At 39.0% G+C, this 15,414-nt stretch overlaps 1 protein-coding gene and 1 pseudogene across 1 annotated transcript in view; one reads left to right on the top strand and one right to left on the bottom strand.

Moving 5' to 3' along the window:
- Syn2 (synapsin II) overlaps positions 1-15,414 on the bottom strand; it is a 192,296-nt gene that overhangs the window by 89,585 nt on the left and 87,297 nt on the right. The window lies entirely within an intron of this gene.
- LOC103751473 lies at positions 9,226-10,080 on the top strand (annotated as a pseudogene).

The following is a 15,414-nucleotide window of genomic DNA, read 5'->3' as shown; positions in this document are numbered from 1 at the left end:
TATGAAATATTTTTTAAAAAATCAATTACAAAGATTTCTCCCATTCTGTAGGCTGTCTCTTTATTCTGCTCTTGTTTCTTTTGCTATTCAGTTTTTTTAATTTGATGTAGTCTCATGTGTCAATTCTTGCTCTTATTTCCTGAGCTACTGAGATCTATTCAGAGTCACTGCCTATGCCTTTATCTTAAAGAGTCTTCCCTACGTTTTCCTCCAGTCTTGCATTAAAATCTTCAGTCCCCTTTGAGCTGATTTTCATACAGGATGAGAGACAAGGATGTAGTTTCATCTTCTACATGTGGATGGATACTCAGTTTCCTCAGTACAGTACAAATTGTTGAAGAGATTGTCTTTTTTTCCAGTGTATATTTTGGTACCTTTGTCAAGGATTAGATGTCACCCACTACAATTTTGATTTCATTGACTTTAATTTTTTTTGAAATTTTGCAAAATCTGCCTTATTTTATCCAAGGTATCTTGTTCTTCACCCCAAGTTATTAGGTTTTTCTTGTTCTTAACAACTTGAACTATATTAATTTTATATTATAGATTTTTATCATTTTATACTTTTAGATATTTTGTCATATTGTTGGTGTATGTGTGTATGAATGTGTGTATGTTGGACACTAAACCAAGGAATGTACAAATGCCTTAAGAACATGCTTTACCATTCACTACATCCCAGCTTAGATCTTTCATCATCTTAAGACAGCGTGTGCTTTTTCTCTGCTAAGCACCCCAAGTTTTCACTGGCTGGACATACTTTTTAAGCTAACTAATCAGTTTGTGGGACCTCAGATCACCCAAGTTGTATAAATTCAAGTGAAGAAAGAATTCTGCTTATGAATCCTTAAACAGGGAGTTTTTTTCTATTAAGAGCATAAGCTAGGGGCTGGAGAGATGGCTCAGTGGTTAAGAGCACTGACTGCTCTTGCAGAGGACTCGGGTTTGATTCCCAGCACCCACATGGCAGCTACAAACCATCCTTAACTCCAGTTCCAGGGGAATCCGAAGCCCTCTTCTGATCCCCACAGCATTGCACGACACATGTGCACTCACATACATGCAGGCAATACACTTATACACATAAAATAAAAATAAACAATTTTTTTTAAAAAAAAGAGCATAAGCTGACACAGACAAGTTTCTTGTGTCCATATATATATATAAGAGCATAATTTTTCTATCTACCATTTTATTAAAGGTCCCAGACTTGGGGGTTTACTCATTTTACAAGATTCCTTTCTTGTGACAACTCAGGCTGTCATCTCCTGTGTTCTGTGTATTAAAACCCAAGCCCTAAGGTTACCAAAACATATATCACAAGAGGCCAAATATAATTTCCTCTTACCATCTTACTACCCAGTCTGTCTTCATTTCCAGGTTCTGGACAGTCTCTCACTTTCTTGCAAGCTCATTTATGTACTGCAAAGTACACTATTTTTTATTCAGAGTTGCTAGGAATTCAGTGGTGGAGAATTTGTCAGGTTATTGAGTTTAAATGGTTGCTGGCAGTAGAAGATTTTCTGAGCTGCAGATAAGCTCAATTCAGCAAGCATTTATTGGTCACTTACTGGTATGATAAAATTTTATGTGTCAATATGGCTAGGTTATAGTTCTCAATTACCTTGTCAAAAGCTAGTCTGGATGTTGCTGTGAAGGAATAGGATGTTATTAACACCTACAATCAGCTGACAGTAAGTAAAAGAGATAACTTGAAAAACATGGAAGAGGCTTATCTAATTAGTTGAAGGTATTAAATGCAAAAGTCAAGGTTTCCCAGAAAAGGAAGAATTCTTTCTTGAGTTTGTAACAGAAACCCTGCCCATTTTTCCAGCCTGCTGATCTACCCTTCAGATTTCAGATTGTCTGCAATACCAACTTTTGTAGAGTTTCTAGTCTGTAGCCTTCTTCACAGAATTTAGACTTGCCAGCCGTAAAACTAAGAAAGCATTAAATCTGACACTGTCAATCAGTTTATCCATCCATCCATCCATCCATCCATCCATCCATCCATCCATCATCTTATTATATGTCTCTTTAGGGAACCCTGACTAAAGTACATACTATAAATAGGGTCTTCAAGGGTACAAAAATATTATCTTGTACATATCTGTGCTCACAATGTTTATCTACCCGTAGACAAATAACTATAAAAATATAGACTATAACTCCAAAATGTAGTAATACAAATTATTCATTCATTCCAGGTACGTAGGTAGGTAAACAGATGATAGCTATTAGTGAGATGCTTCTGGATGGTAGAAATAGAAAGACAAGGTACAGATTTATCTCTCTAGAAACATTGAATAGTGTGATACTCAGATCAAACAGAGTGTACATGTAAAGAGACAGGTAACCTGGGACTAGAGAGATGCTTAGCCATTAAGAGCACTGCTTGCTCTTGTAGAGGACTGGGGTTCAATTCCCAGCAACCACATGGCAGCTAACAACTGTCCTAATTCCAGTTCCAGGGAATCCAACGCTCTCTTCTGACCTCTGTGGGCATTGCATGACACAGGTGCTCTTACACACACGCAGGCAGTACACTCATACACATAAATAAAATAAAAATAGTAATAATTATGAGAGACAGGTATACTGTCTCATGAGAGGAACCTAATCAAACTTGGAGGATAGGGGAGAACTAGTTGAGAAGTGATACCTGAAATGAAAAACAACATCACATGTACAGAATTGCTATGCATAAAACACAAGGCAGGAAACAATTGAAGATGAGGCTTCAGGGTGAACCATCCAACAGAGACTGTGTAAGGTTAGAAGTTGACAAAGTTTTCTTGAAAATGGTGGAAAATGGGGCTGGAGAGATGGCTCAGCAGTTAAGAGCACTGACTGCTCTTGCAGAGGACCAGGGTTCAGTTCCCAGCACCCACATGGTGGCTACGAACCATCCTTAACTCCAGTTCCAGGGGAATCCAAAGCTCTCTTCTGAATCCCCGGCATTGCACAACCCAGGTGCACTCACATACATGCAGGCAATACACTCATACGTATAAAATAAAAATAATAAATAAAATGTATCTTAAAAAAAAAAAAAGAAAATGGTGGAATAGAAACTTGATCTGGAAAGTAAGATTTTAATAGGTAAAGATGAGAAGGAAAGTGGAGAGAGCAGAGCCCCCTGGGAGAAAGTGCAGGGAGCATGAGTTACACACTGGGGAAAAAGAAACAATGAGTAGGGAGGTAGACTAGGCCAGACCACAGAGAGCTTTAAATGATGGATGACTTTGAGCATAGGCTGAAATGTATTTCCCTCGGGTAGTGGCTACAGGCCTATGAAAAACAGAAGGTAATGAGGAAATTGTGGTTATAAACACCTACCACCTCCAAGGGCTTGGAAGGCCCCAAAACCACACCTGGCCATGGCATTCGGCTTACTCTCAAAGACAGCCAGACTGGCCACAGGACAGGAAACATCTGTGCCACTGTGACCTGCCTGAATCCGCTCTCACCCTATCCTTCTTGGCACCACAAAAACTGGGAGCAGAACAAAGGCTGAGGCAAGCCCCAGCCTGGGTCTCAGAGAAAACAATAACAAAAGGGGGCCAACCTGATTTTCTACCAGGGAAGAAGAGGCAGACCCTGTTAGATTTCATCAAGGGGAATACAATAAAAGACTCATTGTTTCTGTTTCCTCCCCTTGGGAAATAAAGCTCCAAACAGTAAATTGTGGTTAGGAGAGCACTGATCTGGAAAGGAAACCTGGGTTCTGGTCCAGATTCTGCTGCAACGTGCTGTGTGCACTGCGCACATGGTCTCACTTCTCCAGGCCTCTGTTTTCCCATTTGTACTGGGAAGGTGTTAACAAGACTCATGGCTCTCAAACCATGTTCTACAGAGCCCTGGGGTATCTCTAACTCATGTAAACCATAGCAGCTCCATATAAAGATACATATATATGGCTGCATCTTTGAGAAAAAAAAATTGTTTTGAAATATGTGGAAAAACATGGACTTTAATCTCCAACATACCTTCTGGCTCTAGTCATCTGTGACAGTGGTTGATAAATTGCTATTAGAGTGCCCACCTTGAGGTCAACAGACCTGACTGCATAGGAACTTAAGGTGAAAGGAAGATCCAGACAGAACAAAGGCAGGGATGAGGGAAGAAGAGAGGAAAAACACTTGAAAAAAAAAATACCAGAGATCACAAATTAGGCATTTAGAAGGCAAGCCTCTAAGAGATCCCAAAGGCTTTCTCAACATAGATAAGTAAATACAGAAAAACTGAAAGGTGAGTGAATAAAGGGCTTCTGAAAAAAACAAACAACAAAAAAAACAGTAACTGGGATAAGTTTAAAAGTCTGGATATATGGATGGGGGTTGCAAATAATTAAAATAAAAAATATTGAAAGCTGCTTGAGTATTCAAGAGCAGAGCACTATAGCAAAAGCAAAGAACAAAATAGAAGGGTGGGGGCCAAACAAACTGGCGAGGTATCTAAGGAATATCTTATTTATTTGTTCAATTATTAAAAATTTACAAATTTCTGCTGGAGGCCAGGTACCATGTCAGGTTACTAAGATTGTAGAGAGAAGTAAATCACTATCCTTGTCCTTAAGGAGCACAAAATTTAGTGGAACATAAAGTTTGATGGGAAGTTGGGTTCAAAGGAACTGAATGCTGACAGAGAAGGAAAGGGGCAGTTCAGGGAATGGCAGCAGGTTTCAAATAGCTGGAGAAGGTAAATAACAGATGTGAATATAAGTATGAGCTGGAACACAGAAAGATACCTGGCCCTGGGGAAGAAGACTGCTTCCCTAGGGACAAAAGATGGGAAACAGACAAGAGGACAGGAACGGGGGGTAGAAAGCCAGAACTGGAGAGATGGGGAAATGCAGATTATAGAAGACTACATGTTCCAACACAACAGTCCTCTCCATATTGGCTACTTAGCACCTGAAGTGACTACTGAAAATGAGATGTTCTACAAGGAGAAACACATGCCTAATTCTGAAGATTCCATATTAAAAAACAATGAAAAATATTTCATTGAAATTTTGTATTACCCAGGCATGGTAGCTGTATTAGCTACTTGTCTTGTTCCTATAACAAAATATCTGAAAGTGACTTACGAAAGGAAGAGTTTATTTTGGCTCACAGTTCAAGGGTACAGTCCACCATAGCAGCAAGAGCCTAAGGTACCTGGTCACACTGCATTTGCAAGTTGGGAAGCCAAGAGAGATGAATGCTTGTGCTCTGCTCCCTTTTCTCCTTTTTATTCAGTTAGTCCAGGACCCAGCCCATAGAATGGTGCTGCCCACATTTAGAGTATGTCTTCCCACCTCAATCAACCTAATTTATATAATCCCTCTCTCACAGACATGCTTACCATGGTGAGTCTAAATCCCATCAAACTGACAATCAAAACCATCACAGTGGTACAGGCCTGCAATCCTATTAATCAAGATGCTGAAGCAGGAGGATTATGAGCTTGAGGCCAGCCTAGGATACCAAAACAGTTTTATATTGATTAAATGATAAAATGTGAATACTTTTAACAATGTACTAAATAAAATATTATTAATTTCATCTACTTTCATTTTTATTTTTACCATGGATACTAAAATTTTTTAATTTTACATTTTAATTTGTATTATATTTTATTAGAGCATATCATGTTAAACATTTGCCAATCCCAACAATTAAGAAAACAGAATATTCCTATGACCAAAATCATTAGGATGAAATACAAATCTCCAAACTGGATATAGTGGCACATGCCTATGATCCCTAAGCACTTGGACAGTTGAAACAGGAGGATTATGAGTTTGAAGCCAGCCTTGGCTACTTAACAAGTCCTATCAAACAATCAATCAGTCAATCAATTGGGCCAACAGCATACCCATCACGTTGAGTCTTATAGCAAACAAGGCCAATAAAGGAGAGAAAAGGGAAGAAAGACATGCTTTGGTAGCTGAACAACAAAAGCTGTTGATAATAACATGCACTGGCACTTTCACTGGCTTTTCATCTCTTTACACCTGTTTCCTCCTCTGTAAAATGGGATGGTACCACTTTCCACTTATACTTGGGTGTTATTTTGTGTTTTCCAAAGCTTCTCATACAGTATCACACTTTAAAGTTGGGAGGGGGTCAAGAACTTCACAAGAACTTTTTTGTGTGTAGATGAGTAAACTAAAGCAAAATAGGTTCATTCACTCTTGTACACAGACATGGGCCTTTGAATCTGAGTCTTTGAGCACAGGTTCACTGCACAAGTATCACCTGTCTTCAGCTCTGTCTTGCTTCTTATTTTACTTCTGCTGTGTATCATCCATTTCCCTACCAGGCTAAGTTCTGTGCACTATGCATGTCTCATTATACCTCTGCAACCACTAGGTCTTCGCACACCCTTCATGAGTAATAACTAAAAATTAAGACTGTGGCACAGAAGGCCACAGTCAGAAGATACGAGAATCCTTTTCTAAATCATTCCAGATAATCTGACTCCTGTCTCTGGAGATGCCACCACAAACCTCAAGGCAAGAGATAAAAGACAGAAGATGTAGATACAGGAGGTTTAGAACCTGAAAATTCAGAGTACAACCTCAAGGCAAAGTTTTTAGCAGGTTATATAACAGATTCTGGCATTTAGCACCCTCACCTTCCAGTCTGTTGTTGGATCCATTTCCTAATGTTATTAAGGAGGGTGGGCTGGAGCTGAGTTAGCTCTCTTCCTCCCTTTCAAACAGTGAATGACAAAATCTTACATGGGCCATGATCCAGAGCAATTTAACATGTAGCAAGTAATTTCCAGCATTTCCTTGAAGATTTCAAGATCAGATTTAAACAAGATATTTATATTCTTAAGGATTTATCAAGATATTTATATTCCCAAGGATTACTTCTGGCACAATTAGGGACCAAATCTACATAATGGCTCAGTATTGAATCCAACACATCTAGCAAAGCTATCACCCAGCAAATATATGCTAGATGACTCAGCAGGCATGACTGGTGGTTTCTCCAGGACAAACTGGATGCAGTGATCTTACACCTAAACTGTTAGGAGTAAGAAGACATGGTTCATCTTAAGCCAGACTACATATCTATGAAGGTGGAGGAATTGTAACTAACAGCACTAGTTTTATGTAACTTCTACCCAATGTACCTACAGAAAATTCTTAGGTAACAGGAGTATGGTGATGACTTTTGCTTGGCCGGGAGGTTAAATTCCAATCAAGAGTGCCCTGCATTCTAGCTTAGAGCAACATTTGTAATCAACAAACAGGAATCCTCTCTAAAGGTCAAAATTTGGGAATCTTGACTGGGAAGGAAGATGCCTAGTATTTAGCCAAACATGTAAAGCTCACTTTGGACCCCAACATCCTGTGATATTGGAAAAATAATGTAAGAATGACAGTTACTGATAGCAAATCTAAGACAGTAGATATTCCAACTCCGAAGAAACAGATCTCCAGCAAAGTTCATTTGCCACCAACCATCAGCACAGTCACATTAAGCACGCAACTGCTCTGTTAGGGTTCATTCTCATATCCCCTGTCTTTCTCTGTGTCTCTGTCTCCCTCCCTCCCTTCCCCCTTTTCTCTGTACCCCTTCCTTTTTTATGGATTTGGGTTTGGGTTCTTGTGTGGAGTATGCATGAGCACAGTACATGTGTGGAGGTCAGAGGATAACCTTGGGTGTCAGTTCTCAGGCACCTTACACCTTTTGTTTGAGACAGGGTCTCTGGATGTCCTGGAACTTCACACACAGGACAGGCTAGCTGGCTGGCAACCTTCTAGGGATCCACCTGCCTCTATCTTTCACCTTGCCATCACTGAGATTACAGGTGTGTGCCACCATACATGACTTTTTACATGGGTTCTGGGAATCTAAACTCAGGTCTTCATGCTTGCAAGGCAAGTGCTCACCAGCTGAACCATCTCCCCAATCTCTCTCCATGCTTGTCACCTTTCTCCCATCTCTCTTCCTGTCTTTGCCCAACCTTTCTCCGATCATTTCCTCCCTTTCTATTAGCAATCTGAAATTCAGCAATCTCACAGAAATCACCGGTTGGAACTCCATAAGTTTGATTAAGAAGTTTTCATATCACCGGGCATGGTGAATTTGAGCCAACCAGTGCTTACATAGTGAGACCCTGTCTCAAAACAACCAAAAAAGTTTTCATTTCCTTTCCTCAGGAGTTCAAGAAGATTCACAATTTTTTCTCTCTGGGGGCTATGCATTTATTATTGCCAATCTTTGATTTATCTAGGCCATTTCCCTCAAAAGAGCTGAAATGTGGGCCTATGAATCAGCTAAGAGCCCCAGTCTCTTTTCTAGGCTATCATTAACCCTCTGATTCTGATTCAATGACTCATTCAGGGTTCCAACTCTCTCTGCTGAGAAATGCCTTCTCAAATAAGCACTCATCTAAAAGTGAAGTAAAACCTCAATTCAATTAATTCTTTTAAAGTTATATAATACCTATTATATACTAGGTGTTACTATACTCAGAGATGGGCATATAGAGCTAAGTAAACCTCTACTTTTGTGGAAAACAACAATAACCCAACTGTGATGGTTTGAATGAAATGTCCCCCATAGGCTCCAAGTATTTGGACACTTTGTCCCCAGATGATGGTGCTATTTTGGGAGGTTTTAGAAGGTGTGGCTATCCTGGAGGAAACACATCACTGGGGGTGGGCTTAGAGAGTTCTTAAGCCTTGCCAGATCTCCAGTTGTTCTCTTGCTTCCTGTGCCTGTGTGATGATATGAGACCTTAGTTTCTGCTGCTCCTGCTCCTGCCACCTCCAGCCACCATGCCTCCCTGCCATGATGGACTGTAATTCCCCTGGAACCGTAAGCTCAAATAAACTCTTCCTTTTATAAATTGCTTGGGTCACTGACTAATCAGAAGTTCACAGAATGCCTACTATGTGCAATAGACTATGTTGAGTGCTAGGGGAAAAGATGTATTGTGGGAAGCAAGACAACACTTTCAAAGTGTAATCTCTTAGCTGGATATAAAATTATGGAGGAAAAGAAAATCAAAGACTGCCAGCTAGAACCCTTGGGACCTAGGTGAATACATAAATTGTAGCACTGTGTCCTTTGCACACATTTCCCCAGGCATTGGTTTTTAACAAGGATTTTAGAGTAGGCTACTAAGAAAATATGGGATGATGAGAGTCCAGGAGTCAAAGCTGGTTGTTAGCCTTGTCCTATCCCACACTCGCCTGCCTCTTCTTTTTCCTTCAACATGACAAATGCTGCTGTGTCCTTCACCAAGGACTTCCTGGCATGAGGAGTGGCCATGGCTATCTCCAAGACCATTGAGTGGGTCAAGCTACTGCTGCAGGTGCAGCATGCCAGCAAGCAAATCACAGCAGATAAGCAATACAGACTGCATAGTTCATATTGCCCAGGAACAGGGAGTCCTGTCCTTCTGGCGTGGTAACCTGGCCAGTATCATCAGATACTTCCACACCCTGGCTTTCAACTCTGTCTTCAAAGATAAATACAAGCAGATCTTCCTGGGTGGTGTGGACAAGAAGACCCAGTTTGGGCACTACTTTGTAGGGAACCTGGCATCAGAAGGTGCTGCTGGGGCCACATCCTTGTGCTTTGTGTATATCTTCTTGATTTTGCCCATACCTGCCTAGCAGGTGATGTGGGCAAAGCTGGAGCTGAAAGAGAATTCAAAGGCCTCGATGACTGTCTGGCTAAATCTGATGGGATTAAGGGCCTGTACCAAGACTTTAATGTGTCTGTACAGGGTATTATCATCTAGCGAGCTGCCTACTTTGGTATCTATGACACTGTGAAGGGAATTCTTCCAGAGCCCAAGAATATTCACATCTTCATCCGCTGGATGATTACACAGTCTGTCACTGCCGTTGTCGGCTTGACTTCCTATCCCTTTGACACAGCTCGTAGCCGCATGATGATGAAGTCAGGACACAAAGGAACTGACATCATGTACACAGGCACGCTTGATTGCTGGAAGAAGATTGCTGATGATGAAGGAAGCAAAGCTTTTTTCAAGGGTGCAATGTTCTCAGAGGCATGGATGGTGCTTTTGTGTTTGTATGATGAAATCAAGAAGTTCACATAATTATTTCCTAGGAGTATCCCCTGTGAACAGGCATGTTGTATTACAGAACATATCTTGAGTATTCAGGACAGAGTCTCTGGGCTTGTCTGTTTTATTAATGGCAATTATTTACTGGCTAAACATGGGAGGCAATAATCACTTGACCAGTTTTCTCTTAAAGCCATTTCCATCATGATGATAATGATAGGACTCGATTATATTTTTTATTCCATTTACTCTTGCAAAACAAACTGAATAAGGTAGGTAGGGGAGGATGCCCAAAGAACAACTAGTAGGTTTCTAAATTCAAAATTATTCTTTATTATCTTTATTATTCTTTTTAAAAATTATTTTAATTATTTTTATTTTATGTGTATGAAGGTTATGCCTGCATGTATGTAGTGCACCTGTGTCATGCTATGCCCTCGGAGAACAGAAGAGGCTGTCGGATCCTCTGGAACTGGAGTTACAGACAGTTGTTAGCTGCCATGTGGGTGCTGGGAATCGAATCCAGGTCTTCTGCAAGAACAGTCAGTGTTCTTAACCACTGAACCATCTCTCTAGTCCCATCTTTATTATTTTTAACTAAATTCTGTCACTAACTCAGTATCTTGAGGAAGTCCATTCAGACCTGAAGCCTCAGATTCTCCTGTTGTTATAAGGTAATTTAACGAGATGATGACTGATGATAAAAGCTATTTATAATAAAATACACCAAGGCCCCCCAAGAGTTGGTCTGGCTTACATTAGGAGTCATCAGCCCTTCCCAAACTGTGTTCTATGACAGGGTATCTATTGTCAAATCATTTTAAGAAGTGTTGAGTTAAAACCCACTCTGCATTGAATGGTCAAAGATGATGAAAAAATGATGATGCTTTCCCTTACACATGGCTTTCTATAAAATGCAGAACCATATTCCAGAAGTCCCATATGAGTCACCTCAAATGGATGACCATTCTCAATTGAACTATGCAGAGAATTGCATTATCCAACCTGATTACAATGACATCATTATACTGACATGCTCTTTGATGAGATGTCTGCTAATCTACTTTTTCAGCAGATTGTCAATAAAGGTTGAGCAAATGTCATTATATTGGAACAATACCCATCACATGAAACTACAGGTTTAATAAGTTGTAGGAAGGAAAACATTTACACAGGAAGGAAACCATTTAGCATTAGATAATCCCAAGGTAATATAATCTCAATTCCAAAGATGAATTTATCTTTGAAGCTACCGTTGGTATCTGGATGCTGGTAGCAAGAAATAGTTAATACCGCTACTATCTAAGTTCAAGTATTTTTTCCTTTTAAATAGGAATGTTTCTATAAGATATATGGAATTGGGGCTGGAGAGGTGGCTCAGCAATTAAGAGCACTAGCTGCTCTTGTAGAGGATCCAGGTTCAATTCCCAGCAACTACTTGATGGCTAACAGCTGTCCGTAACTCCAGTCCCAGGTGATCTGACATCCTCTTCTGACCTTTGTGGGCATTGCATGACATGGGTGAACTCACACACATGCAGGCAATATACTCATACACAGAAAATAAAATAAATAAATATGGAATCAAAATATATAAGCCATATATTTATGCCATAGGATATTTGACCAGTTTAATAGCACATGAAATAGTTACACAGAATATTAAAATGTAAAAGATTATTTAATCTAACTTGTCTTCCTCCATAACAAACACACACACCCTCACTAGGTAATGGCAGGGCCAACTGAATCAGCTTTCATCTCTTATTCAAGTTCTCCATTTTTATGCCAGAACAAGTATAGAAGACACATGAATAATCAATTTGAAAATTTTATTTTTAAATCATCAATAAAAAATCTAGAAAATCCTGTCATTTAATCAAAATTGTAACTAAATTGCTAATAGAAGTATACATTGTATTAAAACATACCATTCTACATAATCTTCAGAATAGTGGCTATAGCCCCATATTACATAATTATTCATCCTTACATTTATTTCCTTAAACATTTACTAAAACCATGCTATACACATGATATTCTATATTAAATACTGGGGACTTCAATGTGAGGAAGATTGTAATTCTCATATATAACTCCTAACATTAATTTTTAGTCACTGAAAATGTGGGACCACTAAGTAAAATACTGTGTATTGGGTATTAACTTGCCCTCAAGACCCATACATCCAATAAATGAGACAAAACACAATTCAAAGGTGGCAGGCAGAATTCTAAAATGACTCCAGGTTTCCTACTGCAACACTAGGTTATTAAATGTGATGGATTTTACTCTCATGAATGAAGTTAATGTTAAGATAGGAAGATTATCCAGGTAGGCCTAACATAACCAAGAAGCTCTTTAAAGACAGAAGCAACCACATGTTGAGGAGATGAAGAAGTCAGAGATATGAAGCAAAAAAGGATGTGAGATAGAAACAGCCACATGTGAAGGACTGTCGGCTGCCTCAAGACACCTGAGTGACAAGGATCTCGGTCCTCAAACCACAAGAAACAGAATTTTGCCAACACGAACGAGCTTAGAAACAGATTTTTCCCCCAGCACCTCCAGAAAAGAACTCACCCAGCTGACACGTTGATTTTGACTCTGTAAGACTCTAAGCAGAAAACCCACCTGCATTATGTTTGACTACAAAACTACAGAACTGTGAACTAGTAAAGAGGTGTTATGCAACAGAAGAAAATCAATACAACCAACCACTTCCACTGTTAGAAATTATAGGGATTGTAGGAGTTTATTAGGAGCACTAAGATGGTCTAGGATAAGATATGGCCTCCTTCCACACCATGCTAGACAATTTTCTGACAGTTACAGAAAATGTGTGTGTTCTCCCAAAATCTTCACTCTTCAAATACAGCTGTGTGAACTATGCAGCTGAAGAACTTTCATAGAACAGATCGTTTCCCTCCAAGTTTATGGTTTTGTTTCCTGATAAGGTTTATCTGATGGCTGCTTTTCTTTTCTTCACTTTCCCTGGACAGCACGGATCTTCACTTTTTCTAATCTATCATTCAAACATTTGTTAGATGTCCATCATGCTCAAGATTGTGTATAAATAAAAAAGGCTGTAGGAAGCAGCAGTCACCTCAGGCTGCATAAGAATGAGGTGTATTTGGAAAAAAAATTATTTCCTTGGGCTTTTTGGACATGTGAAAAAGGTCTAAACTTGGGCTGGTAAAGTTAAAGGAAGGGTTCTACCTTAGAATTCCAAAATCTTTATTCCTCACACTCAAGTGAGAGCATGCAAACTCTAACACTGTAGCCACTGCATGAGTTGGCATTCTCCTAATTTGAACTTGATGAACAGCTGAAATCAGATTGCTCATACAATTCAATTATGCTGTCAGAGACACAAGAAGTTCCCTTTCAATTCGTGGCAGAGTGTGGAAATGGAAAAAAAAACATGAGTTTTAAAGGGATGATCAAGGCTTCAGAAACCATAATTACATGCATTGTACTCACTGCTGGCTAGTAATGCTCAAAATCAAGAAAAGGCTTAAAAGGAGAATTAAGTCAATGCCTCCCTATGTCATCATTATTTTCCTCTTTAAGTTTTTCTATTTTGTTTTGAAAAGTGTTTAACATGTCCTTAAAATGGATTTATGCTCTAGTAGTTGAGTACAAGATTTATATATGTACCTATAACATAATTAATTTTGTGTAGTTAAAATGTTCTTTATTAGTATTTCAATGCTTGATCACCAAATATTTTTGAAAGATGTATTAGAATCTCTTGGCAAATATACTGCATTTGCATACTTCTCCCTGTAGTCCTATCAATTTTATTTTGTAAGTTCTGATGCTATTTTGGAATTATTAAGTCTTCTAAGTTGAACTTCCTGGCTTATAATATATTTTGCCTACTACAGCATGGCTATGTTAAAATTCTTTTCCATTTTGGAAGTTTTATTGAGGTATGATTGTTGTCCCAACATTATTATTTTTCATGTTTATTGACTAATCTGGTGCATCATTTTTTTGATATTTTCATGTTCTCGTGGTTTGGCTGTTTTTTACAAAAACCATATAGTTGTATTACTGTAAAATCCTATTTGACAATCCCTCTCAAATTTTAGCCACTCATTCTTATTAAGATTATTAGTATATCTGAACTTGATGGTGTTTTCATTTGCCTGCATCATTTTTCTCTTTTCTGTTTTGTTTTTTAATTTGTTAATTTTCTAAGCACATTTTTTCTCTGTGTATCTGGAAGTTGTATACATGTCATTTTCCAAGTTATTCATGAAATCACATTGTTGACTAAGCAAATTGGAAACTAACTAATATCATAATTCCCATTTCAAACAATTCAGGGGGATCAGAACAGCATATCTCAATCTTTATTGTGCATAGAAATCATGTGGGGAGTGCTGACATGCAGATTGTTCTTCAGCAAGCTATACTGACATTCTACATTTGAAAGCTCTTTAATGATGCACTGCTCAGAGACGCAAGGCCTCCAAATAAATACTTTATCTCTTTTTAGGCTAACATGTTCTTGTTAAAACCCAGGATCTTAATCGTCTTTTTAAATTTCATAATCATACAGTATTATTTTATACAACATTCATTTAGACATAGAGAAAGGCTTACTGATTTCTTTGCTTGCCTTTCTTATAAGTCTCAGATTTTCCTTCTGGGATTATTTTCCTTATTCCTGAACTTCCTTAATGAAGTTCTGCTGTTAAAGGGTAAGTTGTATTTCTTCCCTATCCTCATCTTTTATTTTTCAGTGTTGGAAATCAAACCCAGGGCCCTCAGCATGCTAAGCAATCATTCTTTCTTTCACAATTGCAGTGGCTTCCCACTGGGGCCTATATTCTCCCCTGCCACAGGGGGTTGGCCTGGTCTACAGTGCCAGATATGTGTTCCACCCCTAGGAGCAGACATTATATCCAATAGAAAATTTGCTGGTTGTACATACATTAGACTCTCCACTATTGCACCAGCAGGAACATCTTTGCTATATTGATAGTACAGGTTGAGCAGAATTATAGGGGATGATTCTTCCCCATTCATCTGCTTATGGTACCATGAACACTACCCAGCCAGTGGCAGGGAGTGTCCAGCTTCACCCAAGCTTGATTTCTCCCTCTCCCCTGCTCACATCATGCAGTGTCTTCAGCAATAGGGTTTTCCCATCCACTACTGGTGTACAACCAACATTATCAGCAATGACCTTTATTGTTTTGGGGATCTCCAGGGCTTCTCAGGTCAACAGCTTATAGGGGGAGGCAACCTACCTCTGGCACTGAGATTTTCATTTAACAACTGTATTGCTTCTGGAAGGGCTTTCTTCCAACCCCATAGGGTTCTTTCTGTGCTTAAAGCATCTTCTTTATTATT

The sequence above is a fragment of the Nannospalax galili genome, unplaced genomic scaffold (assembly GCF_000622305.1).
Source record: "Nannospalax galili isolate Female #2095 unplaced genomic scaffold, S.galili_v1.0 scaffold406, whole genome shotgun sequence".
In the NCBI taxonomy this organism is placed as follows: Eukaryota; Metazoa; Chordata; class Mammalia; order Rodentia; family Spalacidae; genus Nannospalax; species Nannospalax galili.
Note: the sequence above shows the minus strand (reverse complement) of the source record. Positions and strands in the feature narration are given on the sequence as shown.